This window comes from Tursiops truncatus, chromosome 5, assembly GCF_011762595.2.
Source record: "Tursiops truncatus isolate mTurTru1 chromosome 5, mTurTru1.mat.Y, whole genome shotgun sequence".
In the NCBI taxonomy this organism is placed as follows: Eukaryota; Metazoa; Chordata; class Mammalia; order Artiodactyla; family Delphinidae; genus Tursiops; species Tursiops truncatus.
Window position 1 is genome coordinate 19,344,159 of NC_047038.1, and position 14,524 is coordinate 19,358,682.

General features: G+C 38.5%; 1 protein-coding gene across 4 annotated transcripts in view; it reads right to left on the minus strand.

Annotated features, from left to right (window-relative positions):
* The window catches only part of BLTP1 (bridge-like lipid transfer protein family member 1), a 207,206-nt gene extending 193,968 nt beyond the window's left edge, over positions 1-13,238 (minus strand). For 2 of the 4 annotated variants that reach the window (XM_073804868.1, XM_033856712.2), the window contains exons 1-2: positions 13,067-13,238; positions 11,524-11,611 (exon numbers count right to left, since the gene is read on the minus strand). The gene's annotated coding sequence lies outside the window, so the exon portion shown is untranslated. The remainder of the gene's footprint in view (positions 1-11,523; positions 11,612-13,066) is intronic. The other 2 variants (XM_033856714.2, XM_033856713.2) reach the window with 1 other exon arrangement.
* Positions 13,239-14,524: the final 1,286 nt, after the last annotated feature.

Consider the following 14,524-nt stretch of genomic DNA (forward strand, 5'->3'; position numbering starts at 1 on the left):
TTGGTTGTTTCCTCTTCCTCTTCCCTTCCTGAACATTTCAGTCTAAAAGCCATAACGTGGGACTTACCTCGTGGCACAGTGGTTAAGAATCTGCCTGCCAAAGCAGGGAACACGGGTTTGAGCCCTGGTCCGGGAAGATCCCACAGGGATCTTTCCCGCAGGGAAAGTCAAGATGAGCCTTGTTTTCCAGAAAGGAAAGAAGTATTCAAAGAACGATGGGAACATGTCAAAAGGACATAAAAACCAGAGGCTCCCACTGGCAAAATCTGGGACAATTTAAGCAGTAAAATAAATAACAGTAATAAATTACAACCCATTTAATAAATACAAATCTATGAGTCCATACGAATATAAATAATCAATTAAATTTTGATGAGCAACAGGATACTCATATCATCTCAAAATAACTGCCCCCCAAAATAATTATTAATGACAAAGGGAAAAAGAGGAACTCTGAAAAACCTGGCAACTAATTAAGTGATCAAAGTAAACACCATCAATATAGGGACAAATCAAAATCGTGCAACTTTTAATAGAAGAAAACAGCCTCACTTCCTTGATATTCCTGCCAAAGATACATAACCTGAATCTAATCTATCTTGCCTCTCTCTCCTGAATCATAATGACCAATAGAGATTGTTTTAGTCATCTTTGTATCCAAAATACCAGTGACAATGCCTTGAACACAGCCACTGTTTTCAAGTATCATATCATTTTAAATGGCATTTTTATCTGTTATGTAAGAAGGTAACACTGATCTACATGTTTTAAGACATGTTCTCTCAATATTTTCATGATTCACCTATATTCTTCTCTTCATTCTTCCTGAAATCCATGGTACTCATTTCAAAACTGCTGTCCACATTAGAAAAGAAATTGTGGCAATTAATATTTTAGTGGCATACAAAGAAAAGCATGAAAATGTGGAACAGTTTAATCAAACACAGCAACAACCAGAGATTTATCAAAGTCCCTAATTTAATACCACCACTACTACCAACATTCTTAGAAATAGCTTTCCAAAAAAGATTACTTTTCAAAATGAATTATCTGTAAAATCTTTTCAAATACTACATTCAACCTATTTTCTCTTCCACTAGCATGAAGGAATAAAACTATCTAACATCTAATACTTGCATCATCAGACTTTTAAAGATAGAACTCCAAATCTTGATTGGTCCTACAAGAATAGAGGTCATCCTACAAGTCAATACAAAAAATACAAATAATCTGATAGAAAAATGAGAAAATATATAAACAGGCAATTCACAGAGAAAGATAATCAATATCACTAGCAATCGGGGATAATCACAATTTATCACCCACTATAAGCGAAAATTAGACTGAAAACTATATTGGCAAAAGTATGGGGAAATGGGCACTTATACAGTTGATGGGAGTAAACTGCCTTTATGAAGACCAATTTATCAGATACTATAAAAATGTACATGCCTTGACTTGAATATTTCAGTTCTAAGGCTCTATTTATTTCTCAGAAATACTTAGACACAAAGATGTTTTTTCAAGGACAATCACTGCAACATTATATATCACACTGAGAAAACAGAAAAAATGTCAATTAATAGGAAAATAGTTAAATAAATTATGGTACACTCTTACCATATAAATACTATTACCATGTGAAATAATATGCAGCCTTTTTAAAAGAATTAAATAGCTCTATAGGGGATAATACAGAGAAATGTCCAGGATACATGTAATGTTAGCAGGAGAAAAGCAAGTTGAGCAAAAAGATGTATAGTATTCCACTTACATTTTTAAAGAAGACTATCCATTATGTGTATTACATATATACACCATATAGATACACTACATATGCATGTACATATATGGCGTATGTATATGTATATACTTTCATTAATCTGCAAAAACATTAGCTAAGCCATTTCCTCCGAGAGCAGTGGGAGGAGATTTGGGGGAGGGAAAAGAATCAGTAAAGCAGGACTTTCACTTTTACTCTTGATAACTAAGTATTATTTAAATGTTTTACAATTGGCTTGTAATTCTTCCATAATTTAAAAAGAAAAAAGGGAGGTGGTGGCTGGAAGGCACGACATGACAGGCGAGAAAGGGGCTTTTTTTGCCCAAGCACACACCCCTTGGCCTCTCCTTATAACTATGGCCAAGGAATAGGTGTTTCCCAACCCAAAAATATCAACTTGATCTTCTGTCATTCTACCATCATGTCTTTCCTTCTACGGTTCTTAAATCTTTGTCTTTTTGAAAAATTATAATGCAAATACCAATCAATATGAAACTCAAAGCCTTCATCAAAACATCAGAAAGGGCTTCCCTGGTGGCGCAGTGGTTGAGAGTCCGCCTGCCGATGCAGGGGACACGGGTTCGTGCCCCGGTCCGCGAAGATCCCACACGCCGCGGAGCGGCTGGGCCCGTGAGCCATGGCTGCTGAGCCTGCGCGTCCGGAGCCTGTGCTCCGCAACAGGAGAGGCCACAACAGTGAGAGGCCCGCGTACCGCAAAAAAAAAAAAAAAAAAACCATCAGAAAGATCAGTTAACACCTTAGCAAGAATTATTTGATTTGATAGCCTTGAGTGTAAGAATGGAAGCTGAACAGCTGTACTGTTCTAGAGAGGGGCAAGCTACAAACAAGGAAGGAAGTAAAGAACACTAACAGGAAAGAGACTGGAGGAAGGGAGAAAGAGGAAGCAGTTACCAAGGGAAAACAGAAGAGTCAAAAAGGTCCTGCTTCAGGCTGTATTGTTCCAAAAGCAGACCATTATGTGGATTGAGAGCATGGACTCTGTACTAGACCACCTGGGTTCAAAAACCAGTTCTGACATTATAGCTATGTGATCATGGGCAAGTTACCTAACCACTCTGTGCTCTATTTCTTCATCTGTTAAATGAGGACACTAACAGTACCTACCTCACAGAGTTGTACAGTGAGAATTGATGAGTTCAGATACGTAAAGCATTTAGAACAATGTGTAGCACATAGTAGATAATACATTGTGTAAATGCCTGATACTGGCAACAAATGCCATTGGTGTCTTGCCCATAGACTGCTGACATTCACCTCTACACCAGATGATTCATTCTGAACACCTGTAACATCCTACTGTAGGCTGCTGTCTGGCTGCAGGAACATGCTCAGTTTGTACTCAGGGCAAGCCAGAAATGCCAGAGTTAATGTCAATGATGGCTAGGAATTTGGTGGGTAAACACCTGCAGCTTCCCTGCTCTTGACTTGGGATAACTCTGAGGAATATTTTATTTAGTCTCCGCGAGTTCCTCAGTGGTAGTGACCTCCAGATGCCCACAGTGGTAACTGTACCTTAGCATTTACCACACTGTATTGTAATTATCAGTTTAGAAGTCTGTCTCCCCACCTAGACAGCTAACTGCTCTTTAAGGATATGCTTGCCCTATTCATTGAGTGTGCAATATGCAACAAAGTTCCTGGTATGCAGTAGTCTCTCAATAAATACTTGTTTCATAAATGAATGAAATAAATGCATCATTATAAAAAGTACATAATTATGAGCTATTGCCAAAGGTAAGCAAGTATTTCCACTGTACTCAAGGCCAAGAGAATCCTAAATGATCTTTTTCACACTCAAGAAAATTTGGTTTTCATTCACTTGAGTTTAAGAAAATGATAGCAAAATATCCTTTTGATAACCCAATTCCAAATATAACAAAAATGAAGGAAAAAATTAATCATACTCAAATCCCTCATGCAACAATAAAGTCACAATTATTTGTATAAAAGGCATTCACATACCTTCAGACCATTATATTAAAGTTCTTTGAATTTAATCACAGTTCCTTTTCCATAGAGGAAACTACCTGGGGTTTTGTTGTTTGTTTCTCTGTTTTTTTAATTTTTTTTGAAGTATAGCTGATTGTGCCAATCAACTATAGTTTGGCACAAGATTGTTGTGCCCATCTCTGCTGTGCAGCAGAGTGACTCAGTTATACACATATTGACATTCTTTTCTTTTATATTCTTTTCCATTATGGTTTATCACAGGATATTCAATACAGTTCCCTGTGCTACATGGGTTTTAAGAGTTGGCAAATATATCGACTTCATAGCTCTCCTTTAAGCTTCATCAACATTGGCATTCTCTTCAACATCAAGCTTGAATACCTATTAGCACACAGCAGCATTCTGTATACTAGAAATTCTGTGAAGTATGCACTTTGTACACACTTTTGCATTGCTTGCCCATAAACCAAATTTGACTGATTTTACATTAACTGTTATAGAATATACACTTTCTTGAAAACTTTTCAGATACGGTTTGGTTTCTGTAAATATGTAAGAAATTACCTTGATATACCTTTGTAGAGGTCCCAATTTCAAAGTCATTTATATCTTCCTTAATTAAGAAGTCAGGTAATTGACCCAAAGAGCTCAGTAAATACCAACACAAAGGAACTGCCAAAACAGACTGCTTAACTTTCCTATGGCATAATGACATCCCAAAACAAAAGTAAAACACAAATCAGATGGCAACATTTTTATACAAAATGAAGTTTCAAGAGCGTTTAATTCATTTGAACTGTTTCTACAATGGCTCAAGTAGTCTGAGCACTCAGCAATCTAAAGGCAGTGGGCCTGAAACAAATAACTTTGTGATGCTCCTTCCAATTCTATGCCGCTACACAAATAAAATAATACAAAACAGAAAAGTACCTGCAATTGAACATCTCAAGCAAAAGAAATATGTAAACATTTATATTTAAGATAGTATTGGAATGCATATAAAGGTTGGTATTACCAACTGAGCATATAGTGATTTGAAGAGCCCTCTATGCCTAAAAAAATTTGCCCATCAGGATACAAGGCCTAAAATCCCACCATCCATTTCTTCATATAGAGTACCAACCAATATTCTCTCTTAAAATGCAAAGATATCTTCCGAGTATCTCAATAATAGCTACCACTAATTATTACCATGTGTTATTAGTATAAATTAATTCAATAGATTACTTTTCTCATTAACAAGCAAGATCCAGGAATATCACAAAAGACCTGAGATTCCTGAAAATGGGAAAAACCTTAAAAAGAAGACAGTGAGCAAAAAAGCAAATTTAGTTTCCTTAACAAATGTGGTCAGGGTTGGCAGCTTTGTGTACATAAAGCAAAATTATATAATGTCCTATTCTGTTCATTTAAACAAACAAAACAGACAATTATCCTCTTAGATCAAACAGATTGGGAATAATCCTCTCTACCTAGAGGACCCTTTCAGCCCCAGGATTCTACATGCAACAAGCACAATTTGACCTATTAACTATTAACTAATTCTAAAGACCAACAGAATAAAGTGGTAAAGTAACAGTCAGAAATAACAGAAATCAAACAGAATAGGCTTTAAAGCAGATTTGCAATGTAAAGCTCCCTCTCTCTATCCCTTCTAGCCCTTCCTTAGCTGTGAGATAACTGGAGCAAGTTACTTAATCTCTTTGAGCCTGTTTCCAAGTTGTAAAATGGCCATCTCTTCCTTGAAGAGCAAACATAAAACTGAGCAAAGTGTTTGACAAGAAACACATTATAACAGTGGTAGCTAAGCTATCATTAATGTTCTTTTTTAAAAGAAAACCAGTTCAACGCAAGGTGAAAGTTAAAAAACCATAAGATGCACACCAGTAAACAATGACTCATGTATTGTTAGTAAAAGATAAAAATGTAAAAGAGAACTATATATATTTAATTAAACAACAGAAATTTATAACAAAGAAGAAATTAGTTGATATAAATGACAATCAAAAATGTATTAAATGCACCAAACTTTTGGACAGCATGGGCCATGAGTCTAAGGAGCACTAAAAAAAAAAAAAAAATGTATTAAGTTAATATGAATAACATAGCTCTAAAAATACTACTGAGATTCTTAAAAGCAGATCAAATACCAAAGTTCAATGGTCACCAGGCAATTACTGCTAAAGTATTGATATTATTCAGATATGGTGACCAACGATTCAAACAGTATAAACCAACAAACTAAACAAATGTAGAGTACCTTTTAATATCATAATCTGTGCTACAAAAATGGTTCTTCATGTCAAATATGGAAGAGTTTTTAACATCTAAGAAGTCATATCATTCAATAAAAATATTGCACTTTAGCAAACCTCACTGCTATAGCCAGAAATTTATGCTGGTTCACCTAAATATTCATAGAAAGCACAAAAAACAAAATGAAACTCTTAAAAAACTGTAGAAAGCATATCTACTAATAATGGGGTAAAAAGAGCTAACTTCAACTTCTCCAAATCTAGAAGAAACCATGATTTATAAATATTACCCACCTCCATACAGCACACCAGAAGTAAATACTACCTTCAGCGTATTCTTCAATATGGCCAGCGATACAAAGACATCAACAGAAAGTGCCATGAGTGAAAAGTTTAACCCTTCCACTTCTGCATCCCATAAATTGATTAGCTGTGGGGTTTTGTTTTCACTTTTTGTACTGGCTGGTGAACACAATCTACAAGTTTCTTTTAATTCTTTTAATCTAGAATTCTATATATCCCTTCCATATTGATACACCAGAAGGCATAAAACTTTAAGAAAACTAGCATCAGCAAAGTAAAATTCTAAAGAAGGTTTCTTGTAATAAAATCAGTATTTCCATTTTCTTATCTGGCTCTTAATTTTGTTATCTTCTGCCTTAAGTCACATCAGAAAACCCCACCTAATATATATCCAAACTACTCACCCAATAAAGTAGGGTCTTTGGATATGGGGGAGAGGGAGGAAGAAACTGGTCATGTGTGTTTACCAACAATCTCATCATATCAAGTTCAAGGGAATTATTTTTTATTAGCATGTTGCTATGCAGAGAGCCCAAAAGATCCATTTAATAGCCAATTCCTATGAACTGAGAACACTGCTGTAATTGAAATTGAACTTCTATGTACCTAGTAAAACAAAAAAGCCTGCTTCAGGAAAAAATGCAGATGTGACCTTATACAATACTACTGGTGATATCTGACACAGTATTTTAAATGGATATGGAGCTGTATAGAAACACACTTTCCATATACATCAAAAGTGACAAAGTCCAATAAGGTGAGTAGTTTATAAAGTTTAGACTGTAAACATTTTGGACAATGTTATATTATTCTTTGAAATGTTCATGCCATGGTATTAACTCACCATTATAATGATAAAATATAGCTACCATAAAATGGCTAACATTTATTCACTGCTTGCTATGTGTCAGGCACTGTTCTAAACACTTTACATGTATTTACTGATCTAATTGTCAGAAATAACTACCTACTTACAATTCCCCATTTTACAGATGAGGAAGTTGTGGCAGTGAGAAGCTAAGCACAAATACGGCTAAGACATGGCTGACCTGGGATTTGAAACTAGACAGTCGGGCTTTAGAGTCTGTGTTATATTGCCTCTCATATCATATATGTTCACAGAAATCAGCCTGTACTTGTCTTTTAGTCCTCAATTTCTTTGCTGGGAAAAATGAGTTCTTTCCTTCTACCTCTAAATTCTAGTTTAGGAGCTAATATTAAATGTTACCAAAATCCATATTTTGGTATAAAAAATTCATATTTTGCCCACTATGGCATTTTTTTCTCCTAAAAGAATCCTCTATTAAATCAAAGGTCAGCAATCACTTTTTAAAATTAACTACAAGAGGCAACACATCAACTTATTGAGCCTAATTAGCGGCAATGGAGACCAAACGGTAAAGTGAGCCAAATGTGACTGAACCACCTCCCCACTTTTCTGTACTTCTCTCTCACCTGGATATAAAGGCTGAATCTACATATTTTTAAAGAGCTTATTTGCTGCCCTAAATAAACTGACAATTGATAGAATTGTGGTAGTTTTTAAATATGTCCAAAAAGTATTTGATATTCCTCCCTTCAAGAGGTGGAGCTTAAGTCATTCCCCTCCCAAGTGTGGGCTGGACTTAGTGATTCAGTTCTCAAAGAACAGGGCAAAGCAATGGTTTGTGACTGAGTCAAAAACGGCATCACAGCCCCCTCCCCCTCCCCCCCCCCCTCCCTCGGATCATCTGCTCCAGGGGAAGACAGCTGCCTTGTTAGGACACTTCAGAAGCCCTAAAGAAGTTCACGTGGTGAGGATTTCAGGCCTCCGGCCAACAGACATGTGAGCCATCATGGAGGCAAATCTTCCAGCCCCAGCTGAGCACTCAGTTGATTAAAGTCCCAGCCAATCAACTACAACCTCATGAGACCTGAAGCCAGAAGCAACCAGTTCAGTCACTCCCAAATTCCCAACCCACAGAAACTCTGAGATAATAAATATTTGAAGCCACTAAGTTTGGGGATAATTTCTTACTCTGCAGTAGATAACTAATACAAAGTATGAGAAAGGTAATTTTGTGAGATATCTGCAAGCTATCTCTACCCTGATGGTCCATACCTGCCATCTTAAGCTGAACTACCCTCACTCCACTCCTCCTCATCAAATGATCAGGAGTCAGCAATACCACACCAAGAAGGCTACCAATCACATGACTGAATCACATACTCTTTCCACCCTAATGGGAGTCTCCTGCAGGGACTCTGTGGACCAACTTCTACCCTGCCTCCTACAAATTTATCTGTATCCATAATCATCTCCACCTCCTTCCCTCCTGTCTCGGGAGAGGTCTATCTGAAGCACCCTTGACTTGCATCTTTGTATTCTATCCCTTCCAACTTGGTTAATGACCTTGCTCCACCAATTCTTCTCCTTCACTCTTCTATCTTCAAATTCTCTTTTTGATGGCTTCTTATCCTCAGCAAATAAAGACTGTAAATGTATTCATATCATTCGTACCTTTAAAAAACAAAAACGCTCTCTCAAACTCATCTATCTATTTCAAACTATCTCTAACTATCCCGTTTAAAACCAAACTTTCTGAAAGAGCAAGTGACATTAGTTATTTCAATCTCTTATCTCTTAGCCAGTGTGAACTGGATCCACCTATATAATTGCTCTTGCTGAAGTCAACGACGTAACTGACATGTCCAATGGATATTTTTGTTATCCTTATTTTATTTGATTTCTCAAAGATGCCTAATACTCATTCCTTTTCTCCAAACTCAGCTCTTCCACTTACTTGTGACTCTGCTGATCTTCTCCCACTTCCCTGCCCACTACTTCATCTCTTTTGAGGTATGTTTTCCTTCCATCTTACCCTTAAATACCCTTAAATATTAGTGTTCCCCATGCTCATTTCTCTTCTTTTACCCTATGTTTTTCTCCCTGACTGATCTCATCCATTCCCACTGCTTTTCACTGTCATTTATAAACTGTGACTTCAAATTTATATCTCAAGCTGAGTCTTCTTCTTAACTCAGATCTGTATATACAACTGCCTAATGACATTTCTTGGAAGTCACAGATGCCTCAAATATAATAGCCTCAACTGAACTCATCTCCTCCAACCATGTTCCTCAATCTATTTCTCTTCCTATATATTCCCTCGGTAAATGGCCCGGAATCCACTCAATTTCCCAAGCCAGGTGTCAGATAATTCATTTATTCTGAAAATATTTATTAAACATTAATTATAAAATTAAAAATGATAATGGCTAGAAATCACCCTGACTCCACTTTCCCTCAAGACCACTAAATCTTATCCATTCTATCTCCTTTATATCTATCTAATCCATCTCCATCCCTTAAATCCCATTTACTCTACTGTGCTTCTAATTCTCATTTGCCACGTGGATTACTACAATAGCCTCTAATTGACTGCCATGCTTCCAAGCTCATCTCTCTCCAATTCATCATCCAGATTGTTGCATCTGACCATGTCCCTTCTATTTGTCATATATAAGTTCCCTGAAATTTTCTCAAATTAAAGAGTTAATTTTCTTAATCTCTCATGAACTTTTGAAATTCTATCTCTATCTTTTTTTAATTTATTTTTTGAGGTAACATTGGTTTATAACATTATATAAGTTTCATGTGTACATTATATTCGTACTTCTGTATAAACTACAATGCGCTCACCAACAAAAATTTAGCTTCTATCCATTACCATACAGTTGATCCCCTTTTCCCATTTCGCCCTACCCCCCCCAATCCCTTTCCCTCTAGTAACCACTACTCTGTTCTCAGTAACTGTGTTTTTGTTTGGTTTGTTCATTTATTTTGCTTGCTTTTTATATTCCACATATGAGTGAAATCATGTTATTTGTCCTTCTCCATCTTATTTCAGTTAGCATAATACCCTCAAGATCCATCCATGTCATCACAAATGGCAAAGTTACATCTTTTTTGTATGGCTGAGTACTATTCCATATATATATATCTCACATTATTTATAATAGCCAAGATATGGAAAAAACCCAAGTCCCCATCAACAGATGAATGGATAAAGAACATGTGGTCTACTACTATCTCTAACATGGAAAAGAGTACACTAAAGTGAAGTCTGTAAGAATCCTAGTTTCTCACTGTACCTCTAGTAGAGTGCCTTCCTTTATTAACTAAAATAATATGAAAGAATTATTATAAATACAAACACTTACTGTATGAGTAGTGCTGTTTTCCTAGTCTTTTACATAAACCAAAAACATCCTTGCATATAAAACTTTTTAAAAAGATATGGGTTCAGGGACTTCCCTGGTGGTACAGTGGTTGAGAATCTGCCTGCCAATGCAGGGGACATGGGTTCGATTCCTGGTCCAGGAAGATCCCACATGCCATGGAGCAACTAAGCCCGTGTGCCACAACTACTGAGCCTGTGCTCTAGAGCCCACGTGCCACAACTACTGAAGCCCATGCACCTAGGGCCTGTGCTCTACAACAAGAGAAGCCACCGCAATGAGAAGCCCACGCCCCGTAGTGAAGAGTAGCTCCTGCTCGCTGCAACTAGAGAAAGTCCAGGAGCAGCAATGAAGACTCAATGCAGCCAAAAATAGATAGATAGATAGATAGATAAATAAAAGATATGGGTTCACAAAAATCTTAACTTCTAGAAAAAAGTTCACTACTCTAGTACTCTCCAGGGCCATGATGACCACTACTCTTAACAGAAGCCTGAAAAAATGCCTGACGTACGGTACTCAATAAATATTTATGAAATTAATTAAGATTTTCTCAATCATGTTTAACCATGTCTTCTACTATTCTCCATTGAACTCATAGTGAAAAATATACTTAAGTTCAAACAAACACAGTATTCTATGAAGAACAAACCAAACGTCAACTAATTTTCTTCCTTTCTTTTTAAAACCCTTTATAATATATTGGGCAGATTAATGAGGAAGCAAAAGAGAGAAAAGAAGGTTGACACTTGATAATGAAGCCAACAATTCCCTTCTCTTTCTCCTGCCAATACACAAGCTAAGCACATGACTCAACTGTCAGTCACACAGCAATAGTTCAAAAGTCAGGTAAAATGAATGGCAGGTCATGTTATACACTACTGTCACCCCACCCCCATTCTTAGACCATTCTATCAGGTTAAATTACAATTGAAGAAGAAAGTCAGATTTCCTCTATCTGAGCTTTAACTGAAGACCCAAAATATTTACCAAGTTTTTTTTCCAGAGTCTGTAATGTTCTGTTTTTCCTTTTCTTGATCTTCAGAAGGCCTCTCTGCAGTGTTTCATCTTAACACACCTGAAAAGATCACCCATTTTAACCAATTATACAAGATATTCTGGCTTTATCAGCAGTTCCATTTCAGATTAAATGATTTGATTACACATGCACCTGCGTGCGTGCACACACAAGAAGTCTTCAGTGTTAATCCAATATTACATTTCCTTCTTTAAAGTTTCTGAACAAGAAATACTCCTAAAACTAGAATAAGACCACTATTTCCGAACTACAGTCTTCCAAAGGTTTCAAAACCACTGTACTTATGGAAAGGGCATGATTTTGGTAATCAGAGGGTTCTAGAGGTCAAATCCTACCTTTAAAACATACTCCTTGAAAAAGTTGTTCTCTCAAACTGTTGGGTCCTTGCTGGCAAGAATCGTGCCTCAGTTTCCTTCCTATTCCCACCTGGCACACTTTTTATCAAATGAAAATCACCTTGCAAATCCTCACGATGTTTGGGAGTGGTAAAGCATACTGATTAAGGGACTCGAAACTGGAGTACCATTACCTGATCTAAATCACAGCTCTGACTTTCGACAAGTTTTTTAGGGCTGTGGGATTTAGTTCTCTCATCTATAAAATGAGAGTAATAACAGACTTTACGTGATAGGATTGTTATGATGATTAAATAATATATTCACATAAAGCATGTACCAATCAATACTTATTAAGATAAATGTTCTGGTTAATTCAGCTATTTTTATACTTTATGTATCTACTGAACTTAAATCAGCTTCATTGCCATGCACAGAGTTGAAAGCAGCAACATGAAACCAGTTGAAACTTAGACGCTTGAACAGTCATGGAAAACAATGATTTCCTTACAGAGGAAATTTACAAGAACTCTTTCCCTTTAACAAGCGTCCCTAACTTGCGTCTGTCAAAACTAAGACCAAGAGGAGCGGGAGGGGGACAATTCTGCAGAGGGAAAATCAACTTCCCTTCACCCTCCTTTGGTCAAAAGATGTTTCCGCTGAAACGTACTCTTCCATAGTGTAGACCCAGCAAGCACCAATCAGAATACAAACACACCACGCCTGGGGAGTAAAGAGGGTTTCTAAGGCTCCACCGCCCTTGGTCCAAAATCGACTCTTAGTTAACCAGTATGGGGTCTCCTGCAGCCCGGTGCATCTAACAAGGCTGAAGCCAGAGTCTGCAGGTGCACGGTCCTTCCCACACACCCGCAGGTGGGCGTCGCCCGCCTGCCATACCATCACCCAGGGGCCAGTTCCTGCATTCGAGACCCCAGTCACCCATCATGGCCCTTTCTGGCCTTCTCATGGGCCTTCGACACCCGGTGCACAAGTCCCCGTGCTGCAGGTAAGGATGGCAAACGAATAAGAGATGAGTCGACGCCGCACCAGGCAGTCGCGACGAAGCCACACCTCCCTGATTCCGACCAGATTGAAGTCCAGAGATGCTGGGAAGAGTGCTGCCCACCCAAACCCTGCTCAGCCGGACCCATCCCCTCACCTGAGCGAGCGCCGGGGCGGCCCGGAATCGCTCTGGTCTCTCTCCGGGTGATGCCGAAGGCCTTGGGCGGCGGCGGCGACAGCTGCAGCGCCCAGCCGGACACGACCTGCTGAGCACTGCGCGGGTCTACACCCTCCAAACCCGCCACCCGGACCCGCCGCCCGAAGTCCAGCCCGGGGCCCCACCTCTGACCCAGTTGGGCGGAGGAGGATGGGAGGGGTCCGAGTTGGGGCCGGGCGGCACTGCGGCTGCGTCAATTGGTAACGTCATACGTCACGGCGCCGGCGCCTCGAGGCACGCCACCCGAGCCCCGCCCAGGAATTGGGACGCCCCGCCCCTTCTCCCCCTACTGGGCGGGCTGGGGGCGGAACCTCGACCTTGAGGCGGAGGTTAGGGACGGATTTGAAAAATCATTTCGCTACCCACCCTAAGGGAATGGTAATGAACTGCCTTGCTGAGGCCAAGAGGCAGATGAGCACAGGTGGGGACAGATCGCTAACAAAAAGGAGACCGGTGCTCTGATATGAAGAGAATCCGCTCTGAATAGAGAGCAAAACTTTTATGACTGTATCAATAAAGGGAGCTTCATTGTGTGAAATGCTGCCACAGCGAATCTATTAGAACTAAGTCTCTTATTGTTATACTACTGTAAAGTGGTTGATGCTCACCATTTTTAAAGAAAAAGGCTCTTCTTATTATTAGCGGGTACACCAAAGCAAACGACTTCCTGGAGTTAGAGGCTTGTTACAGATATTTTGCGCACTTCTTAGGTACAAATTGTAATAGGAAAAGTGGGAAACAGTCTTAGCTCTGTAAAAGTTTTCTGATTGCTTGGGGCAGATGTGGAGAATGCACATAAGACAACTAGAAATGCAAACGGTAACATACTAGTAATAGCTAACAGTGTCAAGCATGAGCGAGGCACTGTTCTAAGCACTTTTTATTTACTGACTCATTTAATCCTCCCAAAACCCTGTGAGGTAAATACTGTTATTATCCCCACTTATTTCCATTTCACAAATTAAAAACTCAGATACAGAGAGAGGTTTAATAACTTGCCAAACTGGAGAGCTAGGGTTCCCAAGCAGTATGGCTCCAGAGTTCATGATCTTAAGCATTACTGTATACTGCCTCTTAAATTCTAAATGTCTAAATGTCTAGTCTGACTTCCTTGAGCTGAAGTACCACTCTCAGTAACATTTTTACATGGGAGTTCCATTTTTACCTCAAAACAACAGCTATGAAGCCAAATTTAAAATAAAGCTAGAAAAGGTTAATCACATGAGGTATTGTATTAACCTTTATTGCATATAAGGAAATGGTGGCTCAAGCAGAAGTGGTTTATGAAAGGACTGGATGAAAGCCAAGAAAAGCATACACCTATCTTAGTTACTTCCACCTACTGCCGAGACACACCTGCCTCCCTTATTTGAATTAGCTCTTTAGAGTTTATTTCTG